The following is a 27,812-nucleotide window of genomic DNA, read 5'->3' as shown; positions in this document are numbered from 1 at the left end:
AGAGAGAGAGAGAGAGAGAGAGAGAGAGAGAGAGAGAGAGAGAGAGAGAGAGAGAGAGAGAGAGAGAGAGAGAGAGAGAGAGAGAGAGAGAGAGAGAGAGAGAGAGAGAGAGAGAGAGAGAGAGAGAGAGAGAGAGAGAGACTTTTATTACAAAAATTGATTGCCTCACACAGTTGCACACAATTTTACATCATAAGCAAACAACAAGAAGTTTAGACAGAGGGGATACAGTAACCAACTCATAAGTGAATTTTAACTGACCCTCAGATACTTTACAGAAGGCATTGTTTATACACCATTGGGTCTCAAACACCTGTACCTGAGAGCAACACCAGAACTCCAGTTTGATTCTTGAAACACAAAGGGCTTTAAACACTTCTAAGCTATCTGTTGTTTTCAAATCATTGCACATTTTTGATTTTCTTGTCATATATATATATATATATATATATATATATATATATATATATATATATATATATATATATATATATATATATATATATATATATATATATATATATATATATATATATATATATATATATATATATATATATATATAGCAAGCTTAGCTTGTGAAAGGAAACCAGAGAGTTGGTGTCAAAGCCACCCAATGCTCACCTGTTTATACATTTATCGTTTTTAAAAGACTAGTCTAATAATATTTTTTATAAAGCATTGCAGTGGTCTGATCCAAATAATTTTAAAGCAATATATGTATTTGTATATTGTAATCAGTAAAAAATAGTGTGGTACATAAAAACATGAGAAAGGAAATAACTTGCACCAAAAACTTTAACATTTTCACGCTCACGCTGGGGGTATCACTATAGCTCTCTGCTCTTCGAACAGGCGAGCTAAAATGAATTAGGATTGTTGTTGGGGAGTTGAAGGACATACTCGGGCCAAAAATAAAGGTTGAAAAATCATAATTACGAGAGAGACATGCCAAAAGCATCTTCAGGAAAAGAAATAGAGGGTTAAACGGTTACAGCGTATATACGCGTGAGGTAGTGTTTCAGTTTTATCCACAGTAGGGACATTGCTCACTTTTTGTTTGTGAAAACCGCTGAATTAAAGAATTTGTTGACAATACCCAATGTGTGATTCTCCATTGGAGAACTCCAACCCGCTTTGGTACAGGCTGTCTATAGTACCAATTCCAAATACGATAAAGGGGAGGGGGTTTTGGTAAGACTGTGACCCATCTTCAGGATACGGGGGAGGACAAAGAGGGAAAAAGGACTTTTAGGCATTGCATTTTCATGGTTTTTCGATTATTCCCAGAAAAGGATTGAGATCGGCCAAAACCAATAGGTTCTAGACTAGTCGAGCCAGATAGATAGAGGTTTGGGAAAGGTGGGGAAAAGTCAGAGGTGGGGATGGGAGGGGTTTTTTTCCAAACTTTTTGTGAGGCACAGTACGTGTGTAGTACCGATTTTAGCACGCTATCCACTTTGCGACATGATCTAATGCCAACCTCTGATGCAAGAGCAGTGGCACTTAGCCACCTATCATTGGTGACATTCTTCAAGTGGCACACTTTCGTTATTGCAGTGTTTGTGAACTGCTGAATGAAAGCATTTTCCCCTTCATTGCCTTCAAATAAACTGTTGTGAAACAGTGGCTCGTTGAAGAACATGGGTTCAGTGTAGGTCAAGGGGTCACGACGGCAGCCGGAAACTTGCCATGCATTGAGTAGGCTTCGGTGAAAAAGCAGGTAACCCAGACAAATCTATCTTGGTTGAGTCCATCAAGAACAACTCTTGTGCAAAGTTCAATTTTCCAGCTTGTCGGAAGATGCAACTGGTGAGTTGTTTCCAGACCAAACAGGGTTCAAACAAGAAGCGCCATACTGTTCGCAGCCGGAAAGCCATGATGCGGCACTTGACATTCACAAGTCCGTGGCTACCTTCAGCCACTGGTAAGTTTAGGATTTCCGGTAGCAGCCAGTGCTTTCCAGACCAGAAGAAACGAGCTGGGTGTGCTCTGGCTTTCAAAAGGAATTAGCCACTGTGGCTAATCCAGGTTTAGAATGATTAGCCACAGGAGAAAGGAAATAGCGACATATTTTATTCAAAAGTTTTATTTTTAGCAATATGAAATAATAAGTTAATTTTAAGGCAGATGTGCGAGTTTGATGGGTGAGGTTGGTTGGATGAGTGAGTTTGACGTGTGAGATTGGTTGAATGAACGACCATCAGGGGAGGTGGTGATTGTGAGGGATGGTGGTGTGTGTATGTGTGTATGTGTGTATGTGTGTATGTGTGTATGTGTGTATGTGTGTATGTGTGTATGTGTGTATGTGTGTATGTGTGTATGTGTGTATGTGTGTATGTGTGTATGTGTGTATGTGTGTATGCGTGTATGTGTGTATGTGTGTATGTGTGTATGTGTGTATGTGTGTATGTGTGTATGTGTGTATGTGTGTATGTGTGTATGTGTGTATGTGTGTATGTGTGTATGTGTGTGTGTGTGTGTGTGTGTGTGTGTGTGTGTGTGTGTATGTGTGTGTGTGTGTGTGTATATGTGTGTATGTGTGTGTGTGTGTATGTGTGTGTGTGTGTGTGTGTGTGTGTGTGTGTGTGTGTGTGTGTGTGTGTGTGTGTGTGTGTGTGTGTGTGTGTGTGTGTGTGTGGTCGTTGTGCCTTTAGTAGGTGGTAGTGGGGGGTGGGGGTGGTTGTGGACCAGGATAGGACCAACCTCATGCCAATCAAACTCACTCATCCAACCAATCTCACCCAACAACTTCACTCATCCAACCAATCTCACACATCAAACTCACTCATCCAACCAATCTCACACATCAAACTCACACTTCCAACCAATGTCACACATCAAACTCACTCATACAACCAATCTCACCGATCAACTTCACTCATCCAACCAACCAAAGTCACCCAAACTCAGTCATCCAAACAAACTCTCTCATCCAAACAAACTCGTCCGACTACAGGTACTACTACTGATTGTGTCAAAACTCACCTGGCAACCACTGACCCAACGAAGCATGTAGCGCCGAGTAGCGCCGAATCATGCCGGAGAAAAAAAAAATAATTTTTTTTTCAAAAGAATTAAAATAAAATTTTGAGACGAGAATCATGGGAATCATGCGTAATTTCGGTCGATTTTTAAACTAGAAACTAATTTAAAACTACTAAAGTTAGTATATATAAGCTGGTACGAAATCACGCGTGATTCCCGAAATCAAAACATACAAAATGGCGGCCGTCTCAACAAAGGTTGAATTCTGTGCTAACATCCCCCCAAATTCGTCTAAAACTTGTAAAAAAAAAAACCTTGTACCATAACGTTGAGGTGATCAGAGTGTTGATGACTAGTACCCTGCCTTGGTAGGACAGTTCGCAGAGTAAACTCTTCCATTTAAGTAAAATTGGTTCCATGCGTGCCAACAAACCTTCCCAGTTATGCCTCAGAAAATCGCCCGGACCAAGAACTTGATCTCATCACTTTTCCAAGAAATATTGCCAGGGAGACGAGGAGGGAGAGGGAAAGGGGGGATGGATATGGGATAGGTAGAGGGTTGGAGCCACAGTGCTTCTGTTTTAGCCCAATTTATTCTGGCTGATGATGCTTTATTAAAGAGATCCAAGGTACTCGTCATCTTAACAATGTCTTCTGCATGATTTATGCAGACACAGATGTCATCTGCATTGGCGATGCTTTTTAAGGGATTCGTTCCCATAGTGACACCAGATAAGGATTTACGAAGGGTGTTTAAGAAGGGTTCAAGAGATAAAGTATACAAAATTCCTGAAAGAGGGCAGCCCTGCCTTACCCCTCTCCCAACCCCAAAAGGGGGTACAAGTTCATTGTTTATTTTTAACAAGGCCATTATGTTTGAATAACATAACTGAATATGTGATCGAAAGAGGGGGCCAAAACCAAAAATTTTTGAAACTTCAAAAAGGTATTATATGTGTGAGAAACACAGTCAAATGTTTTCTCCTGGTCCAAGAAGACCAGGCCACAACTTCTATGATTTATCTCACAAATATCAATTACATCTCGAATAACAGAGATACTATCCTCGATATTACGCCCGGCGACACAGTAGGTTTGGTCCTTGTGTATAATATCCTTTAGTAGAGGTGAAATACGTAAGGCCAAAGCTTTTGAGAGGATTTTATAGTCTGTACACAGCAGGGACACTGGCCTCCACTGTGAGATGAACAAGGGATTTCCTTTTTTAGGAATCAAAGTAAGCACAGCTCTTCTGCAACTTAGTGAGAGTTCATTGCTCTCCAGGCTCTCTTGGAAGACCAAAAGCAATTCAGGTCCAATCAGGTCCCAGAATTTTTTGAAGAACTCTGCTGGTAGACCATCCAGCCCAGGTGATTTCCCTCCATTCAGGCTGTTAAAGGTCCCATGACACCCAAAACTTTCTGGTTATTTATACATTAATTTGACCTTCCGAGTGAAGAAATCACCCATGTTTTTCGTTTTAATCAAAAATGGGATAATTAGACCAATATTTCGAACATTTATGCTGCTTTCACAACTTGCTATGCCCCACCCCTCAAAAAAGTTGACCAGCGAACCGCAGCGTTGACGTCACATGCAGAAACTCACACAGAGTGGATTGACTCGAGATCTCTAGAGTCCAGACGAGTCCGATAAATCCGTCGTCCATCCGACTAGGCCGATAAATCTGACGTGCTGTAGCTTTCTTTTATTATTCTCTTTTCTTCATTGTTTTCTACCGGCGTGACATGACGACAGTAGGAATAAAATAAATAAAAATGCAACAGAACGTCAGATTTATCGGACTACTCTATTCAATTGTGTCACAAGGTGTGTTCTGCACACAAGTTTTCATCGTATCCGGACAGTGAGATTGCTTCGTTTTATGCACGGAGAGATACGGCCAATGACATGGGCTGGCCTTGCTTGCGATTCATTCGCCGCGGAGAAACATGTCCGCTGCGCTGTGCTGGTCACGTCACCTCACTAAAATATTTCTGATATCGAGCAGTATGCAAGTCAAATTTACATTATTGAATTACGAAGAGGATTTAGTCTAACCAGTTGTTATTGCCAAGTCTTCCTTCGATGTCCTCCCGATCATAATTAGCTCCGGGAATTTCATCGCCAGTTTCCTCTGCTTGTCCTGCTTCGGGCTCGAACTGGTAAGGCCGTATTTCATTTCCAGCTGCCTGAACTTCATCGCCCGTGACTACGTTATCCGACAATTCTCCATGTGATTCAGACCAAAATCCTTCATTTCTCTCACACTCACTGTCGTTACCAGACAAAGGAAAGTCCATGTCATCCATTATTCAAAACCAAATGTTCGATTTTTTTAAAAGCAGAAATGAACGAAGCGATTGAGTCGACCAATCGAATGTGGAAACGCACAGAAAGCCAATAGAATCACGTAGACCACCAACCCGAGTAATTTATGTGCAGCCTTTGTCAAACTGCAGTTGACGTCATGTGGGTTAGAATTTTTAGGGGCATTCCCGAAGAGGTTTGTTTTTTTAATTTTACAGAATGAGTATTGTGAAAAAACAGTCAGATCTGAAATCACGATGAAAAACTTCTATAGGACATGTGTGTGTGTATGTGTATATATATATATATATATATATATATATATATATATATATATATATATATATATATATATATATATATATATCTACATATACATATATATATATATACATATACATATATATATACATATACATATACATATATATATATATATATATATACATATACATATACATATATATATACATATACATATACATATACATATATATATATATATATATATATATATATATACATATTGTTGTGGTTGACCAAATTCGCAAACCACCATTCAGGTCCCTTAGGTGAGATATCTCGGTAAGTATATGTGTAGTTAGGCCCAAACCCGTTGTCTAGAGGGAATAAATGTCATTCATGCGGGCTGCGACTCTTCAGGATAGCCGTTTTTCTTTTACTATCTTTATTTTGGACCAGCCGCCATTACTACCACCACCAACCACGTCTCAACGGCCATCACAACAACCACAAACCACAACTCCGCTTCACAACAACAACCACCAACCACAACGCCGCTTCACAACAACAACCACCAACCACAACGCCGCTTCACAACAACGACCACCAACCACAACGCCGCTTCACAACAACGACCACCAACCACAACGCCGCTTAACAACCACCAACCACAACGCCGCTTCACCACAACCGCCACGACCTTTACCGTCACAACTCGCCACCATCGCATCCACACCATCTCACGCCACTCGTGGGCACCGATGCTGGACTCGTGCAGGGCGCGCACCGAGCAGCGTGTTCAAAAACATCACGGACTTTCCACAGAAAACGGATCAAAAAGCATTCACGCCCACTTTTCCTCGGGCCAATGGGGAGCCAGTTAGAGAGGTGAAGGGTCGGAGGCAGAGGGTCAAGGGTGAAAGAGCGAAGCCACGGGGCTTATATAAACGGCTGCGTTCGTCAGTAAAAGTTGAGTTGTGCGGAGTCAAGAGAGTCGTCAGTGGAGCTGGAAAGAAGTGGGAGAAGTCAAGAGTGAAGAGTTGGGACGAGCCAAGAGAGCAGACGGAGAGGGCGAGTAGACGGAGCTGTGGAGAGGTGACGGCGGCGAAGGCGGACGAGGGGGTGCTCGCGTCGGTGCCGGGAGCTGCACAGGGAGAGGCCAGCAATGCGCCCGAGGTCGAGGAGGAGACGCTCGCCGCGGGACCCGAGACAGGGTGATATCCTCCTTCCCCCGAGCATCAGCAACCCCCTCCTGTTTCCCCCCGCGCTGAGATAGTGCGACAAAGGGGGCCCCTTTCCCACCCCCTACCAGACACTGTCCGCGAGGCCTGTGGAGTTGAGGCGCCACCGCCGCTCCGCGTCTCATCATCAGACGGGTAGGCCCGACACGGTCTCGGCCCCAGGCCCGCCTACCCCCCTCATCCTGGAGGGTGGTTCTTTTTCTTTTGCTTTGGGAATATGTGTTGTCGGCGCCGTCTGTGAAGTAAAATTGTATAAGTGTTGCCGTGTGCCCGGTAGTCGGTTAGATCTGCATTGTTGCATTTGCTTTTTGTGTAATATTGCATTGTCTTCTTCTTTTACATGTGCTTTTGGTGGAATTGTATATGTGCGCTTTCCGTTCATCGCGAAATAAATGTGCTTCATGTTGAACTGTTTTCCCGCTTCGCTTCGTCTTTTCTTTCATTGAATCTCCATCTTGCTTCACGTAAAGGGTTGGTCGTGGGCTAAAACGCCCGACAATTAATCGAACCGTCGAGGCCGACGAATAACACCGCTCGGTTATCCCGATAGTACGGAACGGGTCGCTTAAAGTGGCCCGTGTCCGAAGTCGACCTGCGGCGAGGTGCGATCGCCCGGTCTACCCTCCGTGTGGGTACTTAGGTAGGTCGAATTTGGCGAGCAACCCTATCCCACGCGGGGGCCGATTGGCACGATCGTGGTGAGACATAAGGTCCACCCGTGACTGGTTCCCGGCGTTAGTCCGAGAGGGTCACGACTGGATTGTCCGTCCGGTGGGCGACGTGCCGCGATTCGAGTTACGTGGCCGTCCGCACGCCGGCGGGCGCGAATCAGCAACAATATATACATATATTGTTGTGAATTCGCGCCCGCCGGCGTGCGGACGGCCACGTAACTCGAATTGCGACCGCGTCGCGCACCGGACGGACAATTCAGTCGTGACCCTCTCGGAACAACGCCGGGAGCTAGTCACGGGTGGGGGTTTAACCCCACCACAACCGTGCCGATTGCCCACCCGCGCAGGATAGGGTTGCTCGCCAAATTCGATCTACCTAAGTACCTGCGCAGATGGTCGACCGGGCGATCGTACCATGCCACAGGCCAACTCCGGACACGATCCGCTTAAGCGGTCCGTTCCGTGCTACAGTGATAACCGAGCGGTGTTATAGTCGGCCTCGACGGTTCCGATTAATTACCGGGCGTATTTAGCCCACTACGAACCCTTTACGTGAAGCAGGATGGAGGGTCAATAAAAGAGGAAAAGAGACGAAGCAGAGCGGGCACAGTTCAACAAGCAAGCATTTTATTCACATGCACGTAAGGCACGTATTTACAGCAATACACAATCAAAATGCACATATAGTAACCAGAACAATAAAAGCAACGATGCAGAGCTACACCCGAATACGCGTACACACGGCAACACTTAAACAGTTCTACTTTAGCCAGACTGGCGCCACCCACAGACATTCACACCAAAACCCCAAAGAAAAGAAAGAAAGAAAGTCGCGACTTCCCTTTTTTCTTTGGCGAGTCCCTCTCCCGCGACCGTCAGCGTGGTCGCGCCTGGCCCCGACCTCTCTCACGGCCGGCGAACCCTCTCCGGCTCTCCCCGTCCAGACGCACAGGTCCACCTCGCAACGGGCGCTGCCGCGTCTCCCGTCCGTGCCTTTGTGACAGGCCCGCTCGACAAGGCGCGGGCGCAGGACCTCTCCCTGATGACCAACCAACCGAACCACCAGCCAAGATGAATAGGAAGAAAAAGTGCGAGAGGGAGCCTTTTTGGAAACCTTCTTTTTGGGAGCTTCACAGGGAGCTTTTTCAGGGAGCTTCTTCAGGGAGCTTCTTCAGGGAGCTTCTTCAGGGAGCTTTTTTTTTTGCGCCCGCCCGTGTCCGTCTTTTATCGCGCAGGACTCCGCCCTTCCGCCCCGCCCCGTTTTCGGCCCTGCCTCCCTTCGAGCTTCTTGGAGAAGCTTCTCGAAGGGGGCGTGTCCTCACGCTTTCTCTCCACCCCACTCCGTCCGGGGGCCGAGGGAGTCAGTTCTTGGCTCGGAGCCAGGGAATTATTCCCCCATAAAGAGGCCCCACCTTCACATGACCTCTGACCTTTGACCTGCATCGCTCTTCCGCCACTCCAAAGCGCGGGGAAGTCAGACGGGAAAAACAGGTGGGAAAAGCCCACCGAGCGTCCTTGTTGGTTTTTGTTTGCTCCTCCGCGGAGATCGTAACCGCACGGAGCCTGTTGAATGACGAGTGGCGAAGATGTGGTAGCGTAGATGGTGGAGGTGGCGTGGTTGCAGTGTGGTTGGCGCTGTGATGGGGATGGCGTGGTTGTTGAAATGTTGTGTTTGAAATCAAAGACAGAAAAAGAAAAACGACTGACTCAAAGCATCGCAGCCCGGATGAATCACATAAATTCCTTCGAGACAACGGGTTAGGGCTAACTACACATGCACCTATCAAGATATCTCACCTACGGGTCCTTTATGGTGTCATGCAAATTTCCACAGCCGTAACAATATATATATATATATATATATATATATATATATATATATATATATATATATATATATATATATATATATATATATATATATATATATATATATATATATATATAATTTCAGTATTTTTGGGTGTCATGGGACCTTTAAGGGCAACAGAAAGTTCTTCAAGTGTGAGTGGTGATTCTAAATCCATCTTTTGTCTGGGGGATAGAACACTGATACCATCCGCCAATTGAGAAACCAGTTCTAAATCAACATCTTTTGCCTGGTAAAGTTTAGAGAAGAAAAGTATTGCGTCGTTCTTAATTTCTACCGGGTTAGTAGTGACCGATTTATCAGGACGTTTTAAAGCAGTGATAAGGGAATGAGGTGATTTTGATTCAAAGTCAAAGAAAAACCGGGTTGGGTTATCTAAGAGATGAAGGTGTTGAAAGCATAATCTTGTTAACGATCCTTGGGTATGGTTGGTGATTATACTATTGAGAAGAGACTTTTTCTCATGCAGTCTTAGTTTTTGTTGGGGGGCAGGGTGGGTTTTTAGATTGCTTTGAATTTGTAGAATTTCTTTCTCGAGTTCCGCTTTTATTCTGCATTCTACTTGTGTATTTAAAGAGCAGAAATGGTGACAGAAATTTCGAATTTGGACCTTTATGTTTTCCCACCATAACCGCTGGTCTTTAAATTGGGGCTTAGCACCTAATTGGACTTATGCTTTGGACCATATGCTTTGAAAGGCACTATTAAAAGAGGGGCTGTCTAATATGGAGATGTTAAGTTTCCAAAAAGAGTGGCGATTTGGAGACGACCCTATTCGGTAGCACGTGGTGATAAGGTGATGGTCTGAGAAGCCAGATGGAGAAATTCTCATGGTAGGTGAGAGGTTAATAAGGGGTGAGTTTATGTAAAATCTATCCAGCTGGGCGAGGGCCACCTGATTGTTGGCAACTTTACTCCAAGTTAACTGATGGGTGTTTGGATTTTGTATCCGCCATATGTCTTGAAGACTAAAATCCCATATTATGTCAGACAGCAGTCTGGCTGATCCAGGGTGAGGTTCTGCACCATTCCGATCATGTGTGGGCTGACGGGTGCAAATGAAGTCACCTCCCATTACGATGCACTTTTGCAAATCTAATTGCCTCATGTAGAGTCGTAACTTTTTGAAGAAACTTTGGCAGTCTGTGCCCTTTGAATGAGCATAGACATTTATTATAGTGAATTCAATATTATTGTCAACAAAATTCAGGGAAGCAAGGTAACCTGTGATTATTTCCTGAAATGAAAGTTGTAGAGGGCAAAAGTGCGGACTAAGCAGAAAAGCAACTCCTGCTGTGCGAGAGTTGGAATCGCTAAATTAACCGGTCTTTTCATCATTCTATTCCAAACACACGATGCTGGAGTAGAGTGGGTTTCTTGTAAAAAGGCTACATCTAATTTTTGTTGTTTAATGAGTTTGACAACTTGGAGCATCCTAGACTGGCTTGCTCCACCATTTATGTTTAAGCTGCCAAGGATCACCAGAGTGATGAAGAGGTGGCAAGCAAAGAAGTGCACACAGGTCATCATTTAATTTCCATTTTAGCTTTAACAATGTGCTTTTTAAGCCTACTGCACTGTGGTTTGGTGAAATGGTAATCATTAGGTCGACGAATGATACTTTTTGTTGTTTCAATATTCACAAAAGCACATTTATTTACGACACACGTATACAGGGATGCAGGTATATACAGGCAAGGAATTCAAAAACATGCATGCAGTTGCTTTACGAAGACTGCGGGACGGGACAAAGACACGAGCAAGGCGAAAACACTACAACCGACTATTGTTTTACCATGTACATTTACTTAACAACAGTTCGACTTGAAAGTCTCAGCGCCACAACATACACTCAAAAGAAAAGCAAAGAAAAGACCCCCTCACAAACAAGGGAGTCAGACTGAGCCCGTGGGCCTTTATAACATGGGGCTTTGGTGAACGAAAGGGCCCCACGAGACCGTTGCAGGTTACCTGCACCCTCGTGGTGCCTTGATGGGGTGAGTCGCGACGTCCCGTCCCGACGGCAGCTAACGTAGCCGCGGTTGAGCTCGGGCCTTGCCAAGCGGCAGGCGAGCTCTCTCGGCTCTCCCCACACGCACGCGCAGGTTCGCGCGACACAGCAGTGCTGCGCCTCCAGCCCGCGTCTCCTTTGCGACGGCCGGACCTCCACCGACTGACCGCTCCAAGCTCCCGACTCGGATACGAGCCCAGATCTCCAGGCAGCTCCGGCAGAAGCAGCACAGCTCCTTCCGCGGCGTCCAGTGGCAGCAACAACACCAGCAACGACAGAGAGAGAAAAAGAAGAGAAAAAGGAGGGAGAAGGCGAGGGAGAAGGCGAGGGAGAAGGCGAGGGAGAAGGCGAGGGAGAAGGCGAGGGAGAAGGCGAGGGCGGGAGAGGGAGAGAGAGGGAGAGAGAGAGCGCGCGAACGCTCCGTGCACGCTTATTACCCACGCTCCACCCCTCCGCTCTCGCCCCGCCCCTCCGCTCTCGCCCCGCCCTCCTTCCAGAACATGCGGTAAACTTCCAGAACATTCGGAAATCTTCTCGAAGGAAGCGTTTTCCCGCCAAATTAGGGACGCGCGCCGCCGCGGTAGTTCTCTTTGTCCCTTGTAGGGTGATTGTGTGAAGCGGTTGGTCCAAAATAACGATAGTAAAGAATAACGGCAAACTCAAAGATCACAGCGCTGTCCACACGAATAAAACCCATTAAACAACGGTGGCGAAATCTAACTGAACACCGACTTATCGATCTAACTGAACTAAGGACCTTTATGGTGTTCTGCGAATTTCCACGGCCGTAACAATATCTATATGTCTTTTCCTAAAAGTATGATTTAGGAATTTAAGGATTTGCGATGGTGAGACATAAGGAGAACTGTTTGTAGGGAATTCTTCGATGTTATCTGGTTCTCCTTCCGACATGTCAGAAGCACTACCTAGAAAATTTTTGTTCAGTTATCAGGTTGTTCTGTTTTCGACGTGGAGGGGAGGGGTGAGGGAGGCTCTGATTCCACCTTGAGTAATGTAGAGGGGGGAGGGGGAGATGAAGTGAGGGGAGGGGGGAGGGTAGTAGTAACAGCATCTGCCTCAGGTTTTTCAGGATGCGGTTTTTTTCAGAGCTTTGTCACAACACTCAGGTATGACTTCAGGGGTATTCGATGGAGCAATTTCCACCATTGAGAAGTCGTTGGTGGTTAACTCGTGACACAATTGGGGGGTTCTGGAGACAGTTTTTAGTTCCTTTTCGGAAAGATCCTTACATGGTTCAATTTCCTTATCAGAAGTAGGGATCTTGACTGTGGTTTCCTTAATTTTCTCTGGGAGTAAATCCCCTTCACCTTGATCTACCAACAGGGGGTCCATTTCATCATTTGAGAGTGACTCGTACCGATTTTTCATTGACGCTGTGTCACATAAGCCCAGAGTTGTTTCACTCATAGCCAAAACCACTTTTTTCATTTATGGAGGTTAAGTTCGCTCTGATCCGTTGTTCTTTTCCTGAATAAGGGAATAGTTGTAAACCCATCCCAAACACTTGAGGTACCGTCTTCTGTATCCTTAGGGTCTGATGTATCGTTCCCTGAGACTGTAACAGGGTCGTCGGTGCTAACAGGTGGGGCCGTATTAGACGGAACAATAGTATCCTCGGCAGTTGGGAATGCAGTTTTCGGGCAAAAAACGTCTTAAATGGCCGAAACCATTGCAGTTCAAACATTTCAGTGTTTCCGTCGATGCGTACACCTGGTACTAGTATCCATATATGCGAAATTTAACGACCACATTAAGCACTTTATCGACATTAGACGAGGGAAGCACAATGTACGCCTGTCGCCTGAAAGACATCACGTGTCTAGCCTGCTCGTTCCGGCATCGCAAAGATAACATTGTAATCTGAGAGATTACGGTCCCGAATCGAGATAATTATTTCACCAGTGCTTCATTCTTGATAAAAGATGGGACATTACTGAGTACAATTTTGGTACTAGTTGTGGCGAGAGGGGAGGCGAAGATGAAATAACCATTTTCAGTTGATATTCCAGTCGAAACGATGTCATGTACTAAAAGATCGTCCAATACAAAAACAACTACTCGTTTATGCATGATGGAAGCTGCACGGACTTTTTCAAACCGAACCATATTACCAATGGCAGAAACAATGTAATCAACACTGACCTCGTGAGGAGGAACACACACACACACGACACCATTTTTCCTCATCAAGGCCTCATAGGCCGCGTAGCGGGAACGTGTCGACATTCTTTGATTTCAACGAACGGAAGTAAGGGGAGGGGGTGAGGAAGGGAATGAGGGGAAAGGTCATATAACCGCTCAGACGTGTGTCTCGCCGTACGAGACACCTGAAAAAAAAACAAAACAAAACAAACAAAAAAAATAAATAAAAAAAACACAAACAAAAAAACACACCTGAAATACAAGTAAACAGGAAAGCAATTGATAACGGAGTAGGCTACCAGCTCGAAGCTAACTTATACCACAAGCTGTGGGCTCTCTGTCTCTCTCTGTGTCTCTCTCTATCTCATCCCAAAGAAGAAAAGGGGAAAGGTAAGGGAACGAAAAATATAAACACAAAACCGTTATGAACCACGCAGCGAAAAAGGGTGGGGGTGAGTAACGGACTCAACAGGGTGGGTGAGGGTGGGAAGGAATGGACAGGGAGAAAAGCGAGTCGAGAAGAAGGGGGTGGGAGCGGAAAGTGGAGGGGGAAGAGGAAAAAAAAAGACGATGAAAATATTAAACGACAGGGGAGAGAATAACACTGGACTACACTCAAACTCACACCACCACCATGACACAACGCACCACATGTCAGCAGGGGGCACCAGAGAGAGAGAAAGAGAGAGAGAGACAGAGACAGAGACAGAGACAGAGACAGAGACAGAGACAGAGACAGAGACAGAGACAGAGACACAGAGACAGAGACAGAGACAGAGACAGAGACAGAGACAGAGACAGAGACAGAGACAGAGACAGAGACAGAGACAGAGACAGAGACAGAGACAGAGACAGAGAGAGAGACAGAGACAGAGACAGAGACAGAGACAGAGACAGAGACAGAGACAGAGACAGAGACAGAGACAGAGACAGAGACAGAGACAGAGACAGAGACAGAGACAGAGACAGAGACAGAGACAGAGACAGAGACAGAGACAGAGACAGAGACAGAGACAGAGACAGAGACAGAGACAGAGACAGAGACAGAGACAGAGACAGAGACAGACACACAGAGACAGACACACAGAGACAGACACACAGAGACAGACACACAGAGACAGACACACAGAGACAGACACACAGAGACAGACACACAGAGACAGACACACAGAGACAGACACACAGAGACAGACACACAGAGACAGACACACAGAGACAGACACACAGAGACAGACACACAGAGACAGACACACAGAGACAGAGACAGAGACAGAGACAGAGACAGAGACAGAGACAGAGACAGAGACACAGACAGACAGACAGACACAGAGAGACAGAGAGACAGAGAGACAGACAGACAGAGACAGACAGACAGAGACAGACACACAGAGACAGACACACAGAGACAGACACACAGAGACAGACACACAGAGACAGACACACAGAGACAGACACACAGAGACAGACACACAGAGACAGACACACAGAGACAGACACACAGAGACAGACACACAGAGACAGACACACAGAGACAGACACACAGAGACAGACACACAGAGACAGACACACAGAGACAGACACACAGAGACAGACACACAGAGACAGACACACAGAGACAGACACACAGAGACAGACACACAGAGACAGACACACAGAGACAGACACACAGAGACAGACACACAGAGACAGACACACAGAGAGAGACATACACACAGAGGAGACAGACACACAGAGAGACAGACACACAGAGGAGACAGACACACAGAGAGACAGACACACAGAGACAGACACACAGAGACAGACACACAGAGACAGACACACAGAGACAGACACACAGAGACAGACACACAGAGACAGACACACAGAGACAGACACACAGAGACAGACACACAGAGACAGACACACAGAGACAGACACACAGAGACAGACACACAGAGACAGACACACAGAGACAGACACACAGAGACAGACACACAGAGACAGACACACAGAGACAGACACACAGAGACAGACACACAGAGACAGAGAGAGAGAGACACACACAGAGAGTGAGTGAGTGAGTGAGAGAGACACACACACAGAGAGTGAGTGAGTGAGTGAGTGAGAGAGAGAGGAGAGATAGACACAGAGAGAGATAGACACAGAGAGAGATAGACACAGAGAGAGATAGACACAGAGAGAGATAGACACAGAGAGAGATAGACACAGAGAGAGATAGACACAGAGAGAGATAGACAGAGAGACAGAGAGAGAGAGAGACAGAGAGACAGAGAGACAGAGAGAGAGAGACAGAGAGAGAGACAGAGAGAGAGAGACAGAGAGAGAGACAGAGAGAGACACACAGAGAGAGAGACAGAGAGAGACACAGAGAGAGAGACAGAGACAGAGAGTGAGAGAGACAGAGACAGAGACAGAGACAGAGACAGAGACAGAGACAGAGACAGAGACAGAGACAGAGACAGAGACAGAGACAGAGACAGAGAGAGTGAGAGAGACAGAGACAGAGACAGAGACAGAGACACAGAGAGGGAGAGAGAGAGCGAGATAGAGAGTGAGAGAGACAGAGACAGAGACAGAGAATGAACACACGCTCGTTCTGGAGAAAGATAAAGTTTGCACTCCAAGTGAACATGTCCTTCTTCACGAGTGGAAGCGACGTCATGACGATAAACGCAACACAATCACTTCCTGAAACCATGAACTTTAAACGAGCCACAAATAAACTTGGCACTTCACGATAACAATCAATCCGCCATGAGGTAAATGTTCACGAAGAAACCGAACACACCTTATATATTATTTCCGAGGTTGTGGTTTCGTGTCGCGCTATCTTCGACTTTGTTCTGCGCTCGAGTAACGTGATATTCGGCTTACATTATCTCAAAGACCATACAAGGTGCATGGTACAAAAAAAGTAAATAAAATGGTTCTGAAACAGTGAAATCGTATTCCACTTACTGCATTAAAGTAAAATTACTACCGATACTCTGCTTCAGTTCCTTTCTCAAACACACCCACCCCAACATGTCGCGCAGAGCTCGGGTTATGCGAGTTAGTATTCATGACATAAAACCATTCTCCATGTGCCAGAGGTAAAAGGAACCTGCGTGTTGTGGTGAAGTGAAAGCAAAACTTACGTTACGCTCCACACACACAAACACAGCCGCCTTCTGCTTGCAGGATCGTCCAAGCAAACAGAGAGTCAAGTCGGGACGGACTGACGAAGCGCACAGCGAACACGGCCGGCGTCAAGACCTCGCGACATCGAGCTGAGACCACCACTTCCGCTTTTCGCAAAAACACGAGCAAAAGCAAAATGCAAACAACGTAAGCACGTTTTTCCGGAGCATAGAGTAAGTTAGTACTAATATTGAGCCGTCAGCAGATACTTTCACTGCTGAATTCGTCTCAGCGAGGGAGAAGTTGAGAAAACAGAAAAAAGTCCAAACGAGAACACCACCGCGCATTACTCCGCCATGGAAAACATGAGAAAAACTCAGGGTGGAAAATATGAGGAACACTCAGGGAGGAAAATATGAGGAACACTCAGGGAGGAAAATATGAGGAACACTCAGGGTGGAAAACATGAGGAACACTCAGGGTGGAAAACATGAGGAACACTCAGGGTGGAAAATATGAGGACACACTCAGGGTGGAAAATATCAGGAACACTTAGGGTGGAACATATGAGGAACACTTAGGGTGGAACACATGAGGAACACTCAGGGTGGAAAACATGAGGAACACTCATGGTGGAAAACATGAGGAACACTCAGGGTGGAACATATGAGGAACACTCAGGGTGGAAAACATTAGGAACACTCAGGGTGGAAAACATGAGGAACACTCAGGGTGGAAAATATGAGGAACACTCAGGGTGGAAAATATGAGGACACACTCAGGGTGGAAAATATCAGGAACACTTAGGGTGGAACATATGAGGAACACTTAGGGTGGAAAACATTAGGAACACTCAGGGTGGAAAACATGAGGAACGCTCAGGGTGGAAAACATGAGGAACGCTCAGGGTGGAAAACATGAGGAACACTCAGGGTGGAAAATATGAGGAACACTCATGGTGGAAAATATGAAGACACACTCAGGGTGGAACATATGAGGAACACTTAGGGTGGAAAACATGAGGAACACTCAGGGTGGAAAATATGAGGAACACTCGGGGTGGAAAATATGAGGACACACTCAGGGTGGAAAATATCAGGAACACTTAGGGTGGAACATATGAGGAACACTTAGGGTGGAACACATGAGGAACACTCAGGGTGGAAAACATGAGGAACACTCATGGTGGAAAACATGAGGAACACTCAGGGTGGAACATATGAGGAACACTCAGGGTGGAAAACATTAGGAACACTCAGGGTGGAAAACATGAGGAACACTCAGGGTGGAAAATATGAGGACACACTCAGGGTGGAAAATATGAGGACACACTCAGGGTGGAAAATATCAGGAACACTTAGGGTGGAACATATGAGGAACACTTAGGGTGGAACACATGAGGAACACTCAGGGTGGAAAACATGAGGAACACTCATGGTGGAAAACATGAGGAACACTCAGGGTGGAACATATGAGGAACACTCAGGGTGGAAAACATTAGGAACACTCAGGGTGGAAAACATGAGGAACACTCAGGGTGGAAAATATGAGGAACACTCAGGGTGGAAAATATGAGGACACACTCAGGGTGGAAAATATCAGGAACACTTAGGGTGGAACATATGAGGAACACTTAGGGTGGAAAACATTAGGAACACTCAGGGTGGAAAACATGAGGAACGCTCAGGGTGGAAAACATGAGGAACGCTCAGGGTGGAAAACATGAGGAACACTCAGGGTGGAAAATATGAGGAACACTCATGGTGGAAAATATGAAGACACACTCAGGGTGGAACATATGAGGAACACTTAGGGTGGAAAACATGAGGAACACTCAGGGTGGAAAATATGAGGAACACTCGGGGTGGAAAATATGAGGAACACTCAGGGTGGAAAATATGAGGAATTCCTTCCTAATATCACATTGAGTTGCACCTCCTTTTGGGTGTGGGTGAAGGTTTGAGTGTGTGTGTGTGTGTGTGTGTGTGTGTGTGTGTGTGTGTGTGTGTGTTGTTGGGGGGGGGATGGGGGACGCGGGTGAAGGTTTGAGTGGTGTGTGTGTGTGTGTGTGTGTGTGTGTGTGTGTGTGTGTGTGTGTGTGTGTGTGTGTGTGTGTGTTGTTGGGGAGGGGGGACGCGGGTGAAGGTTTGAGTGTGTGTGTGTTGTTTGGGGGGGGGGGATGGGGGACGCGGGTGAAGGTTTGAGTGTGTGTGTGTGTGTGTGTGTGTGTGTATGTGTTGTGTGGGGAGTGTGTGCAGGTGAGGGTTTGAGAGTGTGTGTGTGTGTTGTGGGGTGTGGGAGGGGGACGCGGGTGAAGGTTTGAGTGTGTGTGTGTGTGTGTGTGTGTTGTGGTGGGGGGAGCGGGTGAAGGTTTGAGTGTGTGTGTGTGTTGTGGGGGGGGGCGGAGGGTTAGGGTTCGGATTTGGGTTAGGGTTATCCGAAGCTTTCAACATTGAAAAGAACTAAAAACAACAATCTGATAAGATTCGTGAGGGCGGGAAGATAAAAATGATTCCAGGAAATGAATTAAAAAAAAAAAAAATTTCGAACACGCGAGGAGTTCAATAATAATAAGCTGGCAGAGCTTGGAGAAAAAAAAAGTATATATATATATATATATATATATATATATATATATATATATATATATATATATATATATATATATATATATATATATATATATATATACACTGTATATAACAAATTACTAAAAATAGGCAGCTCAGGAGATACATGTGTCCGAAGAGTGAAATCACACTGAGCCGAAAAGAATAATAAAATGTTTTATAAAATCCCTGATGTTTGAGAGGACCACAGTCTTCTTCTTCTTCTTCTTCTTCTTCTTCTTCTTCTTCTTCTTCTTCTTCTTCTTCTTCTTCTTCTTCTTCTTCTTCTTCTTCTTCTTCTTCTTCTTCTTCTTCTTCTTCTTCTTCTTCTTCTTCTTCTTCTTCTTCTTCTTCTTCTGCTTCTTCTTCTTCTTCTTCTTCTTCTTCTTCTTCTTCTTCTTCTTCTTCTTCTTCTTCTTCTTCTTCTTCTTCTTCTTCTTCTTCTTCTTCTTCTTCCATTTTGTTGTGTTCACTGGAGTTGTCCCAATCCAAGCTCATCATGGCGGATGACAGTGGGTTGTGTTTCGTTTTCCTGTCAGTTTTCATCGTCGGCTGGAAGGGGATTTCTCACGTTCGTGTCTTTCACTTCCCAGTGAGTACGTTCAACACAGACATGGCTCCCAAAGAGCAACCTGTGTCGTCTTCTCAGGGCGTGACCTCGTCGGTTGCTGTGAAGAAGGCCATGATGGCCACGCAGCAGGCATCAATGTGCTATATGTTAAAGTAGCTAAACCAACAACAGGGACACATGTCGGCAGTGCCGGATTTAGACATGTGGTGGCCCCTAGGGCAGCCTTCAGTGGTGGAGGCCCACCCTACCTTGGAATACTAAAAAGGTGACAAGACATTTACAGTCATCCATGAAGTATATTTTTCAAGAACAAAGAATCTGATCTTCTATATAAAATAGAGAATGAGATAAGATGAATATCTTATATTTGTTCCATTAACTACCAACTACCATTCAGCCACTCACAAATACATTTTTCCCTACAATTTTTTTTTTCATGAAATATCTGGAGGCCCCCTGGTTGTGGAGGCCCCCTGGTTGTGGTGGCCCCTGGGCAACTGCCTAGCTTGCCCATGACTAAATCCGGCCCTGGATGAGGGAAATAAAACTGTTACGTGAGGCCAGAGCGGGACTCCCGCCCACTGCTTCTGCAAACGTTGGTGATGACCATTCGGGATCGTCAAAACACCCCTGAAACATCATCTGTGTTTGTTCAAATTCTCGGCTGAACAACCACCAGCCTCATCCGAGTCTACGGCCTTGTGGGATTTCAAGGCATGGAAAGAACAATGGGATGATGACGACCTCATCACACGTCTCGATCATATGCGAGCTCATGAACAGTTAGCAACTCTGGAACTCTCTGACTCTGGGCGTGAGGTCAGTCCTCAAGAATGCCATTGATATTGATTTCACATTGGACACGCTTTTCGTCGAGGATATACTCGCCAGCATCGAAGCACACCTCTGAGGACAGCGCCACAACATCCACGATCTGGTTGATTTTCGTGAGCGGCACCAGGGGGATGGAGAGACCTTCGACTGATTTTTATTGTGCACTCAAGGGAATTGCTGCCAATTGTGATCGCTCATCCATGACTGTTGAACAACAGTTTGTTATTCGGATCATCACTGGCCTATCTGATTCAGATGTGCATCATAAGCTGATGCTTGAGAGAGATCTCGCACTACAACATACTCTGGACATGTGTCACAGCGAGGAAGCCAGCAGGAAGGCTGATGATACGATGTCTGGACGTCGGTTCCGAGTTGTCATCGCTAAGAACTGTCGTCGACCATTTTGTTGTCACAGTCAGTCCTGACTCAAGACCACCAAATGTGGAAATTGCCATGGTGATGCTCACAGTCACTCAGAGCTGCCCAGCTCATAAGTGTCAGTAGTGCGGCACCGTGGTTCACTTTACTCGTGTGTGTCAAAAATCGAAAGTTGACAAGCCTGCACGGAAGGCTAGACAGCGCACTGACAACAAGCAATCCCCAACTGCATGGTGGAATGTCTTGATCGCTGATGTGTTCCACATATTGCAGAGGAAGCAACATTCACCACGGATTCGTGTTCGCATTGATTTTGAGGCTGATTAAATTGGTACCCTGGAGACACTCCTGGCCACTGGGGCTGAGGCAACTATCAGTCCTGCAAACCTGCACACCTGCAGCAACTTGGCATGCATCCAGATAACTTGTATGATGGTGATGATCTACAAGTGGTGAACACTGATGGTGCTTCAACAAAGTGCATGGGAGTAGGGTAAGAATACTGATTCTGGCTCACTTTTCCCCATGTAAATGAATGGGGGATTTTCAGCGATTCATATTTTTTTCCTTAAAAATAAATCCCCTTTTTATCCCAAGGTATATTTATTTGTCTCCCCTTTTAACCTGGAGGTTGAACCTCATTGAATTGAACACCTGGGGGTTGAACAGCTCACTCATTGAACCTATAAAGATTTGTTCATTCTCAAATTCCTTCAATAGTTTAATTTTCTTTGCACAATAATCCCCATCTAAAATATTGACAAACAAAACATTTGAATCTTTATATTTTTGAAGATACCCCTTTTGTGCCATTACGAAATGATAAACTTCTCTTAATGCTCTCATCTGGCCACCTCCTGAGCCACATATCATTTTGAGATTATAGTAAATTGTTTTTTCATTGTTCAATTGATAACCATCAAAGTTTTCAGTCCATTCAAGGATATTCATTTTTTTTCTTTACATCCTCTAACTTACTAGTTTTTAAATTAATTCGCTTATTTGTTTTATTTACCTTTGTTTTAGTTATTTTTTTCAATAAGACTTATATGATATTTTTCACATTCATTATGTTTTCCATTTATATACCAAGACTGAGATTTTCTCCACTCTTTAGTTTGATTAATACTTGGTTTAGCCATTTATATATTGCGAAAAAAACAAGTGTAGCCCTTAAAAAACCCTAACCCATCTTCCCATCGTTAAAACATAATCTATTTTATACACTCTATCATACAATATCCATATGGAACACAATCTATTCCATTATCTAAAATAAATCTCTTATCATCAAAGGCTCCTAATGCCTTTTTATTTACTTCTTCACTATATATGTTATGTTTATAACTTCTTATTGTATTCATTTTCCTATATTCTTCTTTCTTATTCATCAAACAATTATAATAATTTCTAAAAGTTATTGATTTCTTTATTACATATTTCTTTATTCTCTTTAACCTCTTATCAATCTGTTCACCATACTTATAAGCATATGCCTTTGCTCTCAATCGAATAAACTCACTCATTACTTTTCCACCCAACTCATCCTTAAACTTACCAATAATCTTTTCATTCTTTTTGGAAAATAACTCACTCTTCTTGCTGAAATTACTTGTATCATATACTCCAATATTTTTCTTCATATCTTCATAAACATCATCAGTTTTTATATCTAGGATAAAACTATCAGTGTCCATATACAACAATGAAACATTTTCGCCATACTCTTTCTTTAAGTCATTATACAAATAATCATACATCAATATCTTTGATAAATCAAGAACTGCTGTTCCAATATAAATTGGTTTATCCATTACAATACTTTCCTTTTTCATATGAATTGCAGAAAAGTTCTCTGAAAAAACCTCTTCTCTCTCAAAACTTGGTTTATTTATCAATCTCGAAGCTTCTTTCCAAGATGTTGCTAAATCTAATGTTTTGCCTGTTTCTAACATTTTCCATAGTCTTTCCAAATACAGCATTATTCATTAATTTATAAAAGTCCCTTTCAAATTTTACTTTTGTATTTGCTCTCATATCTGTATTAAATTGAATATACTTTTTCACCCAAGGACTTTGTTTAAATTTTAAAACTCTATGAATTTTAGCTACTCTCAATCCTTCTCTCAAAAACTGTTTTAAGCTTCTCTGATGTAAAACATATCCCTCTTTATCATAGAATGTTGTTAATAACTTTTCTGATGATTTGCCTTTAATATTAAAACTTTTATGATAATCACTGAACCATTCTTTCTTTGGGGTTTCTTTCTCACATGCAAAAGGAAGGTCTTTATGCTTATTATGAAGAACACTCGGGTACCTCAAATCAACTTCAAAATAATAACCTTCTTCTTCGTCATTCAATTCCTCTTGAGAAGAAATAACAATATTCATCAAAGCCTTTTCATAATCCTTTTCTTCCACCCACTCTAATTTACCATAAGGCAGAGATTGAGACATTGCCCATCCATACAAATTATTAGCATCAAAATACATCAAATAATTACTATCTTTTTCACTATCATAATTTGGGAGATATTTATTATTTGCTTTCGCATATCTTTTGAACATACTTGTGATATTCCACCTCTCTTGGACTTCTCAATCATCAAAAGCATATCCACATCACTGATTAAATCTATATCTTGTTTTGTCATTTTCAACATTGCACTCCAAGCTAAACCAGGAGCTGTGAAATAGTGGGCAGGATCTAATCCATAACAATTTTTATTATGACAGAGTGATCTAAAAGCTTCAAACACATCAGCTAACAATAAAACATCTGTTTTTAGATATAAATCGTGATATTCTCCAAGGTTCTTTATCTTAAATATTTTCCATATTTTTTGTGCGTGTTTATATTCCTTATCACTTATCTCTTCTTCATAAAGGTTATTATAGAAACTTTCTTTTGAAGGAAGTTGTGTTTCTTTAAATCTCATAAATGAATCCATATAATCATAAGGATAAATTCCCTTACTTGTAAGAATTTTCTCTTTACTTTGAATTTCATTCCTTGTTTGAATTTCCTCTCTCGTAAGAATTCCTTCTTTAATCAGAATTTCATCTTTAATCTGAATTTCCTCTTTAGTTCGAATTTTCTTTATAATTAGAATTTCATCTTCAGTTAGAATTTCTTCATTAATTAGAGTTTCCTCTTTACTTTGAATTCTCTCTTTAATCTGAATTTCCTCTTTAGTGAGAATTTCCTCTTTTGGAAAGAATGAATTAAGATTTGGAAAAGAGTCCGTGGAGCTTAGATTTGATGCGAGGTAGGCTAGTGGTGTTCCCATAAACTTGTAAGAATCTAGAAACCTAATACGAGTTAAAGGTTTTGTGAATATCATTTTTGAAAATGAAATATACTTTTGACTTGTGTTTGTTATGGCAGAAATATTCCCTGGTGTTTTTGAAAGTTCATTTATAAATAGATGTGTATCATAGTTGGCGCTGTTGTGAAGAAAGACTGGAATAAAAGAAGGTAATTTATAATTAAGATTACAACAGGAATGAGCGGGACCTCTATATTTACCAGTAAGATGACAATGGTCTCTAACTTTAGACTCCTTAATTTCCCCCTCACAAATATGACAGATATTGTTCATTCTAAATTCTAATTTTTCTTCTTTGGTTAATTTCATCGGTTCATTTGTTTCTTTCATTAATTTAGTGAGTCTTATACAATCCTTTTCTAATCGTTTTACAAACTCTTGTGAAGCATTTTTTCCACGATAATGTTCAAGTTTGTTATACTTTTCTCCAACAGATGATTTGATATAATAACAGATACCACAAGGAATATGTTTTTGATATTTATTTGTATATGGTTCTTTTGGATTAGGAGAAGCAGTATTTATCTTTTTAAGGATACATTCAAAATCAGCGTATATCACAAATGGGTGCATGATAGATTTATTATAATCTTCAAAATAAATCTTTTCACCAGGTTTAGGCATTGTAATTACAGCTGATTTATGATTACTACAATATTTTGAATGTTGTTCTAATCGTTCTTTTGTATGAAATGAATTAAGACATCGCTTACAAGGATATATTTTGTTTGCTGTTCTGAATACCTGAGAAGAGATTAATCTTGATAAATTATTGATGTATGTGTAATGTGAATTCTTTCCAACACTAAAATATAAAAGATCAATGTGTGTTTCTTCATTTTTATAGTTGTTTGAAATTTTTAATATTTGAACTTTGTTTGTATCCGTTAATCCATATACATTAATAGAAAGATTATTCTTTTTCTCAAATTTAGGAATATCTGTTAGTGGCATTGGGAATTTAAAATCTTTAATGTCCAAGGTATTCCCATATTTCATATATTGTTTTACTCTTTCTGAATTACATTTTGGTGGATGAAAGTGAGCAAGAACAGACCAGAGAAAACATTTATTATCATTGTTCTTAATATTAACAACTGCCTTCTTTAGTTTTATTTCTTTTGGTAATTCAATATAAGAAGAAGCTTTAAGAGGGTTTGATTTTAGAATGTGTATATCTAAAAAGATGATTTTTTTAATATTGAATCCACTTCCTACCACTGTATTATCAACATCCTCCTCTTGTCTTGATAGTTCTTCATAAACCCCACTATTCAAAAAATCTTGAAATGATGTTATAAAATGAAGACCTGTTCTCATATAAGGAGTATGTTCTTCATCTTGTCTTTTCATATTCATTTTCACTCCCATATAAAACTTTAAAGTTTTCATTTCTTTTAATGTCTTTTTAATAAATTTTTCAACATCGGGTTTCACTATTTCAATTGATTCAGCTATTGATGATGGACCGGGTTCTCCAAATTGAAAAATCCTTATTTTTATATGCCCTTTAAATGCCCCATCAGTGTTTTCAATATAATAGTCTCCCTTTACTTTAAACTCATTTTTCTTGTGTTTTTGTGATTGAAGATGTTGATTATAACTACTCTTCAAAACATCCTTTGAACAGATATCACAATGTTTTCTTTCCAACTCAAGAGGAGATATTTGATGAAATAAATTAAATGTGTGTTTGTTGGTTCGGAGGTGTTTTCTATAATGTTTATATTCGTGATTACAAACATCGCAGTACGTTGTATTCACCATATTTATAGAATAAAACTTTGCTTAAACTAAAATTTTCTTGATGAAAATTTCGTTTAATTTATAGGTGAATCTGTGCTTAAAAACATTTTATCCTCCAACTTTTTCACTTAATAAATACAATGTTTCAAGACACAAAAGACAAGTTTCAATCAATCTCTTCATCTGTTAAAGATACTGAGAAATATGTCAAGGATGTAAAATTGAACAAAGATAAATATAACAACTATTGGATAAAAACTATTATGGTAAATAATATGAGTTCTTCAATTTCCTTCAGTGGAAGGGCTTTAGTATACCTGGTAGAACATCAATTAAAGTATCTCTAACAAAAGTTTCTCCTCTCCTTCTAGTAATATATTCAAAACTAGAAAAAGCAATGAAACAAGAAAAAGTATCAAAGAACAAAAACCTTATGGATGAAGCTTTAGAAAGAAAAGATAAGACCATCTGTAATATGCAAGGAGAAATTTGTATTTTTTTCAACAACCTTAAAGATGTAAATCCTGATGAAATAAAGGATGTTAATATATCAGGTGAAATGACATTTCGTTCAATAGTAGTTAACGATAATTTTAAAATTACCTTTAATATAAAATTGTTGTCGTTGAATCTGATAATGAAAAAAAGTATATCGATATCGATGGTAATATACAACTGAAAGTATAGATGAATTTCAGTTTAAGTAAAGTTTTACTTTATAAATATGCTAGACTTTCCTGATTCTCCATATGACAAATTTGAGAATTGTCCTGCGTTTTGAAAGACGGGGATTAAACACAGAGTCAAAAGCCTATAAACAATGTATATTCTGTGATTATCTTCTAATTAATGATAATAAAAAATATAAAAAGGAAAATAATTCTTTTAGATTTACACCAAAAATGAATTACTTTACAAGATTGATTAGAGAAATGAATGTAAAGTATGAGGATGATAACACACCTTTCCTTACAAGGGAAGAAACTGAACGTATAAGAGAAATGTTCAAAGGATTGTTGTTGTATATTATTCATGGATGTAATTTTCAGGGAAATATCAACACAAGATATTGTATAAATAAAATAATGGATTATCTTGAAATTAAACCTGAACTTAGGATAAAATATAGAGTTTCTAAAAAAAGCCAATAATAAATTAAATAACCTGTTTTTCAAATATATAAATGAATGATTTTTTACCTATTTGGGAAAATAAGATAAAATTTAACAACCATAAAAAATCTCCCAAATTCATTAAGATGTCTCATAGTTGGTTCAAGTGGATGTGGAAAAACCTGCTTACTTTTAAAAATGCTCCTCACTCCCAACTTTTTAGATTATGACAATTTAATAATTTTCACAAAGTCGAGTTTTCAACCAGAGTATCAACTACTCTCACAAGGTTTTAATGCTGGTCTTCAAAAAGAAGATATAATCGGTTTATTTAAACGTCAAAAAAACCTAAATGATTATAACATTGAAGATATAATTCAACTATTTTGTGATACACAGAGATGTAAAAAGAAATCAAATCTTATAACTTGTATTCTTAGTGATAATACGGATGATATACCATCTCCCCAAGATTTGAATAAATCAAAAAAGAACCTCGTTATCTTTGATGATTGTGTTAATGAGAGAAACCAAACGGTAATGGACAGCTACTACACAAGAGGGAGACATTCTTCTTGTAATTGTATTTATCTTAGTCAATCGTACT

At 41.8% G+C, this 27,812-nt stretch overlaps 1 protein-coding gene across 2 annotated transcripts in view; it reads right to left on the bottom strand.

The window, feature by feature from the left end:
- The window catches only part of MBTPS1 (membrane bound transcription factor peptidase, site 1), a 189,619-nt gene extending 172,806 nt beyond the window's left edge, over nt 1-16,813 (bottom strand). Inside the window, exon 1 of one of the 2 annotated variants that reach the window (XM_085847449.1) lies at nt 16,638-16,813. The gene's annotated coding sequence lies outside the window, so the exon portion shown is untranslated. Of the gene's footprint in view, nt 1-11,297; nt 11,696-16,637 lie in introns of those variants that run through there. The other variant, XM_085847450.1, reaches the window with a different exon arrangement.
- Nucleotides 16,814-27,812: the final 10,999 nt, after the last annotated feature.

This window comes from Eptatretus burgeri, chromosome 11, assembly GCF_056783735.1.
Source record: "Eptatretus burgeri isolate ZD-2024b chromosome 11, Ebu_testis_v1, whole genome shotgun sequence".
Lineage (NCBI taxonomy): Eukaryota > Metazoa > Chordata > Myxini > Myxiniformes > Myxinidae > Eptatretus > Eptatretus burgeri.
The sequence above is the reverse complement of the archived record's forward strand: the minus strand, read 5'-3'. Positions and strand labels throughout refer to the sequence as shown.